Source organism: Otolemur garnettii, unplaced genomic scaffold, assembly GCF_000181295.1.
Source record: "Otolemur garnettii isolate 467f Iridium unplaced genomic scaffold, OtoGar3 scaffold00007, whole genome shotgun sequence".
Lineage (NCBI taxonomy): Eukaryota > Metazoa > Chordata > Mammalia > Primates > Galagidae > Otolemur > Otolemur garnettii.
In genome coordinates, this window is record NW_003852402.1 from 35,803,677 (window position 1) to 35,815,724 (window position 12,048).

Here is a 12,048-nt window from a genome sequence, read left to right on the forward strand (position 1 = left end):
AGAAACAAAGGGAAGACTGTGTCCCAGACAGCCTAATTCTTCAATATCATCACCTCCTAGGACCCCAGTAGCAGGCTGTGTCTCTCCTCCACCTCCGTACCAACACTAATTCCTATGTCAAACTCCCAGCAAATGGGAACAGTTAGAAGAACACTTCCGAGTCAGTGATAATGGTGCCGTATGAGTGAGAGACTCACCCCTTCTTGGAGACTGAAGGGTCCCTTGGCTGGAGGAAGCACAGCATGAACCCATCTACAGTTTGTGTGTATGCCAGTTGTCAACACCCCTATGACTCCACTCCAGACGACATCAAGATTTGTTACTATGGAAGGTTATCGACCCTGTGAAATAAAGATGAATTGAGCACATTTGCCTCAAAGGAATCAGAATTTTTAATTTGTATATTAAAAAGCTGAATCATTACAGAACAACAGTATGAATTGTGCAAATGAGATAGTCAGGAAAGGAGGCCTGCAGCTAGTGATTCAGAAGTGGATCCTTTTTTTTTTGATGGATTCAGTTGTTAATTTTTAAATTCAGTTTTAAGCACCAATATTCTTGGCGTTTTTCCAACATTCATTGTTCTAAGAAGACATGAAAGAAATGTTGAATTTTAATTTCTTAGAACACTTAATTTGTCACCCAGGAAGAACAATGTATGCCAGCAGAAGGGTTTACTTTGGGGCTTGTCATTTTAGTGAAACTGAAGAATTAAAATTCAATGCCATAACCTTGGGAAATGTTTCATTCCCTTGATTTCATCCCATTTATTTCATCCTCCTCTTATTGGATAATTAGACATGTTTATCAGTTGGGGGTTTGCTAACCAACGTCAATTCGGCCTATTTGTCATGGAGGGTGCATGCTCCATGTAGAACATACACTCACTCAAGTCTCTCTCCTACATGTCCAGTGATCAAATACTTAGATCTATATAACATTTTTGATATCAACAATAAAAATGCAACATTTAAACAAATGGCAACATGCAACAAAGGCCTCAGAAAAATCAAATATAATCTTGAGGAACATTGCCATTATAGGGGAACGGAGCATAGCATTTATTTTCTCATTTTGCTTTGCCTTGCTGATTATATACACTGAGTTCTTGTAAGTAAAAATAAGTCATGTGTTCCAAAAACATCCATCAGCATTCACTGGTTTTGTGCACATCACAATATTTTACTTAATAAGGACCTCAATATGAATTTTGACACAAATAATTAATAGAAAAATAAGGTCATTTACAGAGTAATCTGTGATAAGTGTTTCTGGTTACAAAGAAACAATTTACACACTTTTACTCCTACGAAAGATGCTATGTAGAGAAAAATAGGAGGGAGCAGGGAGAGGGGAAGTGGAAGGGGGTTGGGGTCATGGTTATGGCACACCTCTTGGGGGCAGGACACAATTATAAGAGGGACTTTACCTAACAAATGCAATCAGTGCAGCCTAATCTTTGTACCCTCAATGAATCCCAAACAATAAAAAAAAAAAACATACACACCATCAAGAAAAAAAAAAATTCTAAGTATCAGTAAATGTTATTTTTCTAAGCATAATTTTTAAAATTAGATGTACAACTGTTTCCCACTGCAGAATAGATGGTATATAAGGGATCATTTGATCACAAATCCATTTAGAAATGTTATCTAAGTTCATTAACATTTACAGCACTTTTTCATCTAGTCAGCTAGAAAGTCTACATTAAATAGTACTTGCCACATTTAAAAAACTTAGTTGCAAATGACTTTTAGAATCAAGTTACTTTTTAGGCTGGCTTAAGATCCTTTGTTAATTCCTTTCACATCAACCCATCTATCTCATTAACTGAATTTGTTAATCATAATAATTGAGTAATTATATAATTGTTGACATGATGCCTTTTCTGTTATTTTTTGAACTCCAAGAGAGCTTGGGCTGCATTCCTTGCTCATGACACTGTACTTAATATTTATCCCAGTGCTTTAAACAAAGAGGTGCTCAATAAAACTGTGCTTAATGAATGAAGGACTGAAGACTTGCACCAGGAGGAGGCAAGTATGGCTCACAGCCAGTCCACTGCCTGCTTTTTACAGAACCTCAAGTTAAGAAGGTGTTTTTCCCCCCTAATATGTAAATGAATGTATTTTTTTTTTTCAAATGGTTATGTCAGTATTAAAATAAAACCCTCAGTTTTGCCTGTTGGCCCATAAATTCTTTTTTTTTTTCTTTTTTTATTAAATGACGACTGTGTACATTAATGCACTCATGGGGTACAGTGTGGTGCTTTCACATACAATTTGAAATATTTTCATCAAACTGGTTAACACAGCCTTCATGTCATTTTCTTAGTTATTTGTTAAGACATTTATATTCTATTTTGAGAAACAGTCACTTGTACCCTTGTAAGATAAACCATAGAGGTGATCCCTCGAATCACACTCCCTCCACCCATTCACCCGCCTCCCCAAATTCTAAGATACTTATTATCCAACACTTTGAGAAGTTTTCTGACTGTGGAGTGACCAGCACTGTCCAACGGACTGCTGTAGTGATGGAAATGTGGTTTGTCTGTGCCGACCGCTGGGATAACCGCATGTGGCTACTGAGCCAATGAGATCCATCCAGTGTGATGGATACTGAATTTCTTATTTTTATTTTTTTTTGAGAATATTTTTTATTTTTTCAAATTAATATGAGGGTACAATTTTTAGGTTACATTCTTCTCACTTCCAGGGTAAAGTTCCATTTGTAGAGGAGCCCCTCCCCCAGGGGGCGTGTTATGCACCCTCACAATGTGCCCATTAGGTGAGGTCTCACCTCCTGCCCTCCCTCCTTCTGCCTACACCCCCCCGCCCCCCGCTTCCCTCTACCCCCGAAACGGCACTATATTAGTGATTTATTGTTCTTATGAGCATGTAGTTGTTTATATATTGATTTCATATTAGTATGGGGTACATTGAATATTTATTTTTCCATTCTTGTGATACTTTACTAAGAAGAATGTATTTCAACTCCATCAAGGTAAATGTAAAAGATGTAATAAAGTCTACATCTTTTTAAATGGCTGAATAATAATATTCCATGGTATACATACACCACAGTTTGTTGATCTATTCATGGGTTGCAGCTCAATTCATAATTGCCAAGTCATGGAAGCAACCTAAGTGCCCATCAACCCATGAATTTTTTATTTTTAATTTTAATTAATTTAAATAATATGTGGCTAGTTGCTAGTGTACTGGACATCAGCAGATTTAGATATACAAAGAACAGACTTCATGTAAAGAGAGAAAACAATTACTTACAGCTCAATTGTATCTAAGGAAAAATTGAAAAATATATGCTAATTTTGTAGTGATTTGGTCTTTCTCTCTCTCTCACACACACACACATAAACCATAACAAAAATCTAAATTACTTACCACCAGTTCATTAAAACAACTGGTGTTATGGCAATACTTTGAAAAGACCTAACAGTAAAATCAGTTCATTTAATTCAATAGTTACAGAGGAATCCATTTAAAAATAAGCAGTGGTTATTCAGCCTGTGAACTGTGGATGAGGACAGAATTATTTTGGATAAGGCTGATAATGTTAATGTTCTATTAACAAATAAATGAAAGAAATTGCCTTTATGAATATTTTAAAGCTTTTTTGCATTATTATCAGAAATATCACTTATTTGCAAAGAAATTCTGGAAATATAGAGAGTACTATTTAAGCAAAATATGCCATAATGCAGTAGGAAAATGTTAGAGCACATAAACAAGTCAAAAAAGCAATAAAGTCTAGTATTGTCTTCAAATAGTTCACATTAATATAGGTATTAAAGTCGACTAAGAAGAAAAGATTCAACCTGCAGAGTGAAGTCACCCACATTCCCATATGAGTTCAAGTCTTTAAGAAGACAAGGACTTAAAGGGAATTCTGAAATATGTGCTATTTAGGATTGAAATTGTTTGGTGCTGTTATATATAACACATTAAGTAAAAAAATTGAAAATTGAAGTATACTGTATTTCCTTTCATGCTTATATTGTTTCTGACATGTCTATGCATGAAGTAATATCTTCCCAAGAAGAACTACTTTGGCTATACACTTTTATTTCAAATGATTTTCTCATTAGGGAAAAATTTGAAATCACAGTGAACAAATAATCCCTTAATGCTTTTTCTGGCTAGCAAGTAATTTGTCAAGGCAATCCAATTTCCAAATAGCACACAAACTCAGTAAGAAGCTGAGCCAATGCATCTGTTCCTCTCTGTATTTAGAGTATGCATGAATGCCTTTCCTTTGGGTGTGTGTATGTGTGTGGGGGAGAATCCTGCATTTGAATTCTCTAAAAGGACAATTCCATCATTTAAAAAATCACTCGTAATTTCTCTCTGATAAAACTTAGAGATTACTTTTAAAGCAAGGCTTTATTGAGATATAATTTTCATGCAATAATTTTTATCCCTTTTAAGTGTACAGGTGAACAGATTTTAACAAACATACAAGTTGTGTGTACACCATTCTAATTAAAATCTGGGACATTTACATCACCCCATAAAGTTGCCTCCTTCCCATTTTTAGACAATTTTTGGTTGCTTTTTTCCTTCCTTCCAGTCTGCAGGCAACATGTAACCTGTTTGCTTTTTCTATAGTTTTGACTTTTCTAGAATGTCACATAAATGGAACCATATAACCATATAACGTGTAGTCCATGGTGCCTGACTTACTGAACCTCCCCACTAAATGTAACACTTGACATTCCCCCTTTTGTTGCATGTGTCAGTAGTTTATTCTGAGTTTTGTGGCTCAGAAGTATTCCATTGTGTAAAGATGCCAGGATGTTTCTATCCATTCTGTTGATGGACTTTTGGATACTGTGAATAACAACATCTATTAACATTTGCTGTGTGGACATACGGTTTCTTTCTCCTTGCATAAATATCTGTGAGTGCAATTGCTGGGTCATATGGTAAATATATGTTTAACTTTATGAAAATCTGACAGATTATTCTCCAAAATAAGTATGTCATTGGCATTCCCATCAGCAACATCTTACTACTCAAGTTTTTCTACTCTGGGAGGTCAGGAGGAGGGAGAGTATTTGGGAGGACCTAACCTAATGCTACAATGTATCAATGCAATGATACTTCTCTCAACTATAAAAAATAGAGTATGAATGTTTTACCACAACAAATAAGTAAGCGAGGAGATGGTTATGCTGATCAGTTAGATGTAAGCATTCCATATTACATATCAGATCATCACATTGTATCTCATAAATGCCTTAATGTACACTGTTATGATTTAATAAAGAATTAAAAATCAAAGAATAAATAAAATAAATCTGACAGATTATTCTGCAAAATAAGTCTATCATTGGCATTCTCATCAGCAACATATTACTACTCAAATTGTTTTACTTTGTTTCCAATAATTAGTGTTATCAATTCTTTAATTTTAGCCATTCTATTGGATACATAAAGATATCTCCTGTGTTTTTAATTTGTATTTGTCCTGATGACTACAGATATTGAATCTTTTCCCATGCATTTATTGGCCATTTGTGTATATCTTCTTTGGTGACATGTTTATTAAAATCTTTGCCTTTCTTTTCAGATGTGTTCTTTGCAGCTTAAAAAAAAAAAAACTCATCTGTGTCCTGCCTTTTCTTCTTCTTAACCATGTCTTTTGAAGAGTTTATAATTTTAATGAAGTATAATTTGTCATTTATGGGTTGTGCTTTTTGTGCCCTGATAAATATTTTCTAAACTGGAGTTTACAAAGATTTTCTATTTTTCTTCTAGAAGTATTTTAGTTTGTCATATTACATGTTGTACTGTTTATTTAAAACATTGTTTGAGAAGAGATCCAAAGACACTCTCAGACTGTCTGAAGGGCCAATGGCACAGAAATGGCTTAGCTTTGCCACCTGTCTTCCCACTTCCCATACCTACTGCTTAGGATGTCCTCAACCCAGGAGGCATATTAAAATGCCTTTAATGCTTCAGTTTTGAATACTAAACTATAACCAGCTTTGCCTTATTTTATCCTATACTGCTTGGTTCAACAAAGCTTAGTTGAACATATGACAGTGAAAAACACTCCATGCCAAAACCTGAATATTCAGAGATGAATCAGACAGTCCCTGCCTATGAGGAAGTTAGGTCCAACATCACAGGTAGGTATTTAAGTACACACTATACTGTTTGTGCTCTAATGAGCACAGATGTGAGTGGTCCAAATGATATTCTTATACCTCTCTTGGGTGATGGTGAAGGTGTGGGCAGCATAACAGGAAATGCTTTGCATAGAAAATGACATGCGTTTGGAAACCTGGAGAATAGGAAGGCATTAAGTAGAGATGGAAGGGACTATTTCACACAAAAGAAGCATGTGCAAGTCCAAACTCAACTCTGTGTCTAGAGCCCAGGTGCAGAAGAATGACCAAGGGGGAAATTATGCATTGCCTGGCCCCAGCTCCTGCAAGAGAAGTCAAAGAAGAGATTCTTCTCAAAATGTAGAAGCCAAAGCTCATTCCTATACCTCTTTTCTTATTTCAAAAACTGTAGTGGGTAATATAATTGTCTTTATTTTGTATAATGCTGAAATCAGGGCTTTGAGTGTACCTGACATCAGAATAGTACACATTGTACCTGATAGGTACACACTGACTCCTCACATCCTTAGTCTTCAATGTCCATTACGCCACTATGTGACTACACATGTATACCCCTCAGTAAGTTTCCAGTTACAAGTGAGAACATATGATATTTCTTTTTCCATTCCTGAAATATTTGACTGAAGTTAATGATCTCAAGTTCCTTCCAAGTTGCTGCAAAAGACATTATTTCATTCCTTTTTATGGCCGAATAGTACTCCATGGCATATATGTATGTGTGAGTGTATATATACCTTCAATGCTTCAGGTTTGAATACTAAATATATATATTTAATTTTGAATGTCTATGAAACATTTTCTTTATCCACTCATCAGTTGATGGGCACTTAGGCTGGTTCCATCTTTGCAATTGTGAATTGGGTGGCGATGAACATTTAGGTGCAAGTATCTTTTTGATAAAATGACTTGTTTTCCTTTGGGTAGATGCCTGGTAGGGGGATTTCTGTATTGAATGGTAGGTCTCCTTTTATTAATAGTTCTTTGAGAAATTTCCACATGGTCGTCCATAGTGGTTGTACTAGTTTACATTCCCACCAACAGCTTTTAAGAGTTCCTTTTCTTTGCATTTGTGTCAACATCTATTGTTTTGACTTTGTAATTATAGCCATTATGACATGTGTAAGGTGGTATCTCACCATGGATTTGATTGGCATTCCTTGGCTCGGTGATTGTAGCACAGTGGTTACAGAGCCAACCACAAACACTGAGTGTGGCAGGTTCGAACTCTGCCTGGGCCAACTAGACAACAATGACAGTTGCAACACAAAATAGCCAGGCACTGTGGCGGGCACCTGTAGTCCCAGCTACCTGGGAGGCTGAGGCAAGAGAATCGCTTAAGCCCAAGAGTTTGAGGTTGCTGTGAGCTGTGATGACACAGCACTCTACCAAGGGTGACATAGTGAGACTCTGTCTCAAAAAAAAATTAATAATAATTTGCATTCCTTTGATAAGGAGTGACATTAAGCCCTTTTAAATGTGTTTATTGGTCATATGTCTATATTTTTTGGAATAAAATATGTTCATGTCTTTTGCCCAGTTTTTGGATGGCATTATTTCTCTTTTTCTTTCTAATTAATTTGAGTTCTTTGTAGATTTGGGAAATTAGCCCTTTGTCAGATGTATAGTTTCAAATACGTTCTCCCATTCTGTGGGCTGTCTATTTACTCTGTGGATTATTTCCTTTGCTCTGCAGAAGCTTTTTTAAAGCATCACTAAATCCTATCTATTTATTTTCACTCTCGCTCTATTTGCTTTTGAGGTCTTACTCATAAATTCTTTGCTTATGCCAATGACCAGAAGAGTTTTTTTCCCTAAATTTCTTTCTAGATTTTTATAGTTTTAGGTCTTACATTTAAGTCCTTAATCCACCTTGAGTTAACTTTTACATATAGTGAGAGATGCATATCTAGTTTCATTCCTCTGCATAAGGCTCTCCTGTTTTCCCACATTACTTATTTCATAAGGCATCCTTTCACCCGTGTACATAGTACATTTTTGTCTGCTTTGTTAAAAGTCAGTTGGTTTTATTTGTTTTATTTCTGGGTTCTCTACTCTGTTCCTTTCATCTATATGCTATCATACTTCCATGTTTTTTCATAACTACAGTCTTACAGTATAATTTGAAGTCAGGTAATGTGATATCTCCAGATTCATTCTTTTTTCTTAGGATTGCTTTGGCTTGATCAGGCTTTTTGTTGTTGTTGTTGTTCTATGTGAAGCTTGGGATGATTTTTTTTCTAGATATGAAAAATAACTTTGATGGGAATTGCACTAAATCTGTAAATCACGTTGGACAGTATGGACATTTTAACAATCTTGACTCTTCCAAGCCATGAACAAGAATGTTTTTCCATTTGTTTGCGTCATGTATGATTTCCTTCATCAGAGTTTTGTAGTTCTCCTCATAGAGATCTTTCACTTCCTTGGGTAAAGTATATTCCTGGGTATTATTTCCTTTGCAGCTACTGCAAATGGTATTGTGTTCTTTATATGACTCTCAGCTTGACTGTCATTAATAGCCTTCATGAAGATAGGTACAAAAATCCTTAATAAAATACCAGCAAACTAAATTAACTATGATAGTATAGGTTTAATCCCAGAGATGTAAGGATGGTTCAATACATGCAAATGAATGAATGTGACTCACTACATACACAGTATTAAAAACAAAATCCATATAATTATCTTAAGAGATGCAAAAAAAAAAAAAAAAGAACTTGATAAAATCCAACACCCCTTCAAGATAAAACTCCTCAATACACCAAGCATAGAAGAAATATGCCTCAAAATAATAAGAGCCAGATATGATAAATCTATAGCCAACAACATACTGAACAGAGAAATGTTGAAAGTATTCCCCCTATGAACTGGAACAAGATAAGGATGCCCTCTGTCACCACTTCTATTCAACTTGGTACTGGAAGTCCTAGCTAGAGCAATCAGACAAAAGAAAGAAATAAATGCATACAAATTGAGAAAGAGAAGATTAAACTGTCCATTTGATTACGATATAGTCTTATATCTAAAAAACTTTAAAGATTGTACCAGAAACTACTCAAATTGATGAATGAATTTGATAAGTCTCAGATCACAAAATAAATCATTCTCATTCTTAACTAGAATTTTCAGCTTGCATTTACCATTCTATTTTGGTAGACAAAAGTTCTTTCTCTCAGTCCCTTTTCCCCAGAAACTGTTAGGAGGTGCAGAACCCTTGGCTAAAGGAGCCCTTCCTGGCAGGGCAGCCCCTGTTTGCTGTGCCTGTGCTCCTCCTGTCCTCTCAGTGTGCCTCCTGGTTTCAGTAGTTTCCTTCACTCCTGGATTTGAGGGTGATATGTAATTGTACTTAAGTACCATGTACAGGGTCAGCATGCATAGACAGTGGTTATGGTGCCAGCCACATATACCAAAGTTGGTGGGTTTGAACCCAGTCTGGGCCAGCTAACCAACAATGACAACTGCAACAAAAAATAGCCAGGCATCATGGCAGGCACCTATAGTCCCAGCTACTTAGAGTGCTGAGGCAAAAGAATTGCTTACAGCAAGAGTTTGAAGTTGCTGTGAGCTGTGACACCACTGCACTCTACCCAGGGTGACAGCTTGAGACTCTGTCTCAAAAATAAATAAATAAATACTATGTACAAATGATACGGAGGTCTGTGTGAGAACTCAAAGCCCCAGTTTCTTCTTCAGTACTTGAGCTCATGCTAGAGCAGTGGAAGTCCTTTCTCACCCCTGATTAAATAAGTCATCTATTATATGCTAACCAGAGATCATTACTAATGAATATTCCTGTTGAAATTGCTCTCAAGACTTGGCATGGTGGCTCAGACTTGCAATCCTAGGTTTTGGGAGGATCCCTTGAGGCCAGGAGTTATGAGAGCGGGTCTCTAACAAAAACAATAAAAAGAAACAAACAAGCCAAAAACTAAAAAAACAAATTGTTCTCACAGAATTTCCTCAAGCCCACAGCAATTTCTTTTCCACTATTTAGGGACTAACTGACTCTTCACTGATGTTGTCAGCCATGACAGAGCCTTTCTGGCCTCCTGTGTGCCAGGCATTTGGGACCATTCCTCTGGAAAGGGCTCAATCTTCCCTTTATTATTAGTATCAAAATGGAGCAAATTCCAGTTGCCCCTTGCCCAGTATTCTTGCTAAGATAGATGTGTAGATAAAAAGTTCTTATATTTGAGGATTTTTCTATTTAGTTCAAGAATTGGGTCCTTCACTCAGTAATCCTTATGAGCATCAGGTGGCCTACCTTTGAAGGGTTTTTACCTCTGGTTATTGAGGTGATGTTACCTCTTTGTAAGAGGATGGTGTTATTTCCTGCCTTCTGTGGCAGGGATTTTCTTTTCTTTTTTCTTTATTTGAGAGCATTTTAAATTATGTCCACAAAATTTCATAACTTCACTTAGCCAGCATTATTCTTTTCTCTCAGAGGATAGGCTAATTTATTTTTCCCATGGAAGATCAGTGTGTTAATTTCCTTCCTTTCCTCCAAAGCATGTTCTGAATGCTTTCCCTGCCAGACATAGGACAAACACTTAAAATGATATATTTTCTGTCCCTCCAGGTCAAACAGAGGAATACAAAAGTTTTAAAATTAAGTGCAATAAAGTGCTATTGATGCTGTCATAGGCATCTGTACAGAGTCTAGCTGGGACATAATAAAAAGATAGTAATTTCCTTTGGGGTGAGAATCATAAATATTGAAGGACAGCATGAGAAAGTGTTGACAGGATGAGAAAGGGAAGTTAGCCTTCCTGGAAGAGGGATCAGGGAGAGCAAAGAACAGATGGAGACAATGATTTGAAATGTTGTGGGAGTCACAGCAAATCTGGATAATTTGAAACCTTGGGTTAGTGGGAGTGCAGCAAAAGATTATGTTGATGAAGTAGACAGTGGATGTATCATGGAGGGTTTGAATGCCACTCTAAATGGTTTAGATTTCCCATAAGAACCTGGAATGCTTGGGTGGCACCTGTGGCTCAAAGGGGTAGGGCACCAGCCCCATATGCCAGAGGTGGCAGGTTCAAACTGGCTCCGGCCAAAAACTGCAAAAAGAAAAAAAAAAAAGAAGAACCTAGAATGTCCATGGAAGATGGAAGAGTTATAAGCAGGGTTAGGAGACCAATGCCAGGAAACCAAATGGGCAATATAGAAGGACTAAACTTAGCAGAGTGGGATTGGAGAGAAGAGAGATGTAAAAAGCAGGACAAATGTTTAAATAGATTGGGAGGAGAGAGATTTCTAGGATTATTATAGGTTTTCAGCCAAAAGTTTCCTTCACAAAAATGGGTATTGGAGGAAGGACAGGTTGGACAGGAAAGTTTGATCTTAGACAAGCTCATTTTGAGGGCTAGTGAAATGTTCCTGGTCCCAACACCAGGCAGTTGGGTAAGGAACTCAAGTTGCTAAGGGAGAATTGGCAGAGAGATCTAGCCTAGAAATTAAGATTTGAGAATCATCAGTATATAGGCAGTACTGGAAACCATGGCTGTGTCCCTTTGGAAAGGCTGTAGGCTGATGAAGGTCAGAGCCCTCAACAGAGAAGCCTAATATTTAGAGGAAAAATAGAGTTCACAAAGACTTAAAGTGAACAGATGGTGAGTGGAAAGAGAAAACTATATGAGTAGTGGCTTCTCTGGCTCCCAGGAAGCAACTCAGGGCCAGGTGCTCTCTCCACCTTCTCATACCCAGCCTCGGGGCCAGGTGCTCTTCCACCTCCTCATATCCAACCTCAGGGCCAGGCGCTTTCTCTACCTCCCCACATCCAGCTTTAGGGCCAGATGCTCTCTCCACCTCCCCATATCCAGCCTCAGGGCCAGATGCTCTCTCCACCTCCCCATATCCAGCCTCAGCACCAGGTGCTCTCTCCACCTCCC

General features: G+C 37.1%; 1 protein-coding gene across 1 annotated transcript in view; it reads right to left on the reverse strand.

The window, feature by feature from the left end:
* Positions 1–272: 272 nt before the first annotated feature.
* METTL25 (methyltransferase like 25) overlaps positions 273–12,048 on the reverse strand; it is a 128,734-nt gene continuing 116,958 nt past the window's right edge. Inside the window, exon 13 of the transcript XR_002771636.1 lies at positions 273–341. The gene's annotated coding sequence lies outside the window, so the exon portion shown is untranslated. The remainder of the gene's footprint in view (positions 342–12,048) is intronic.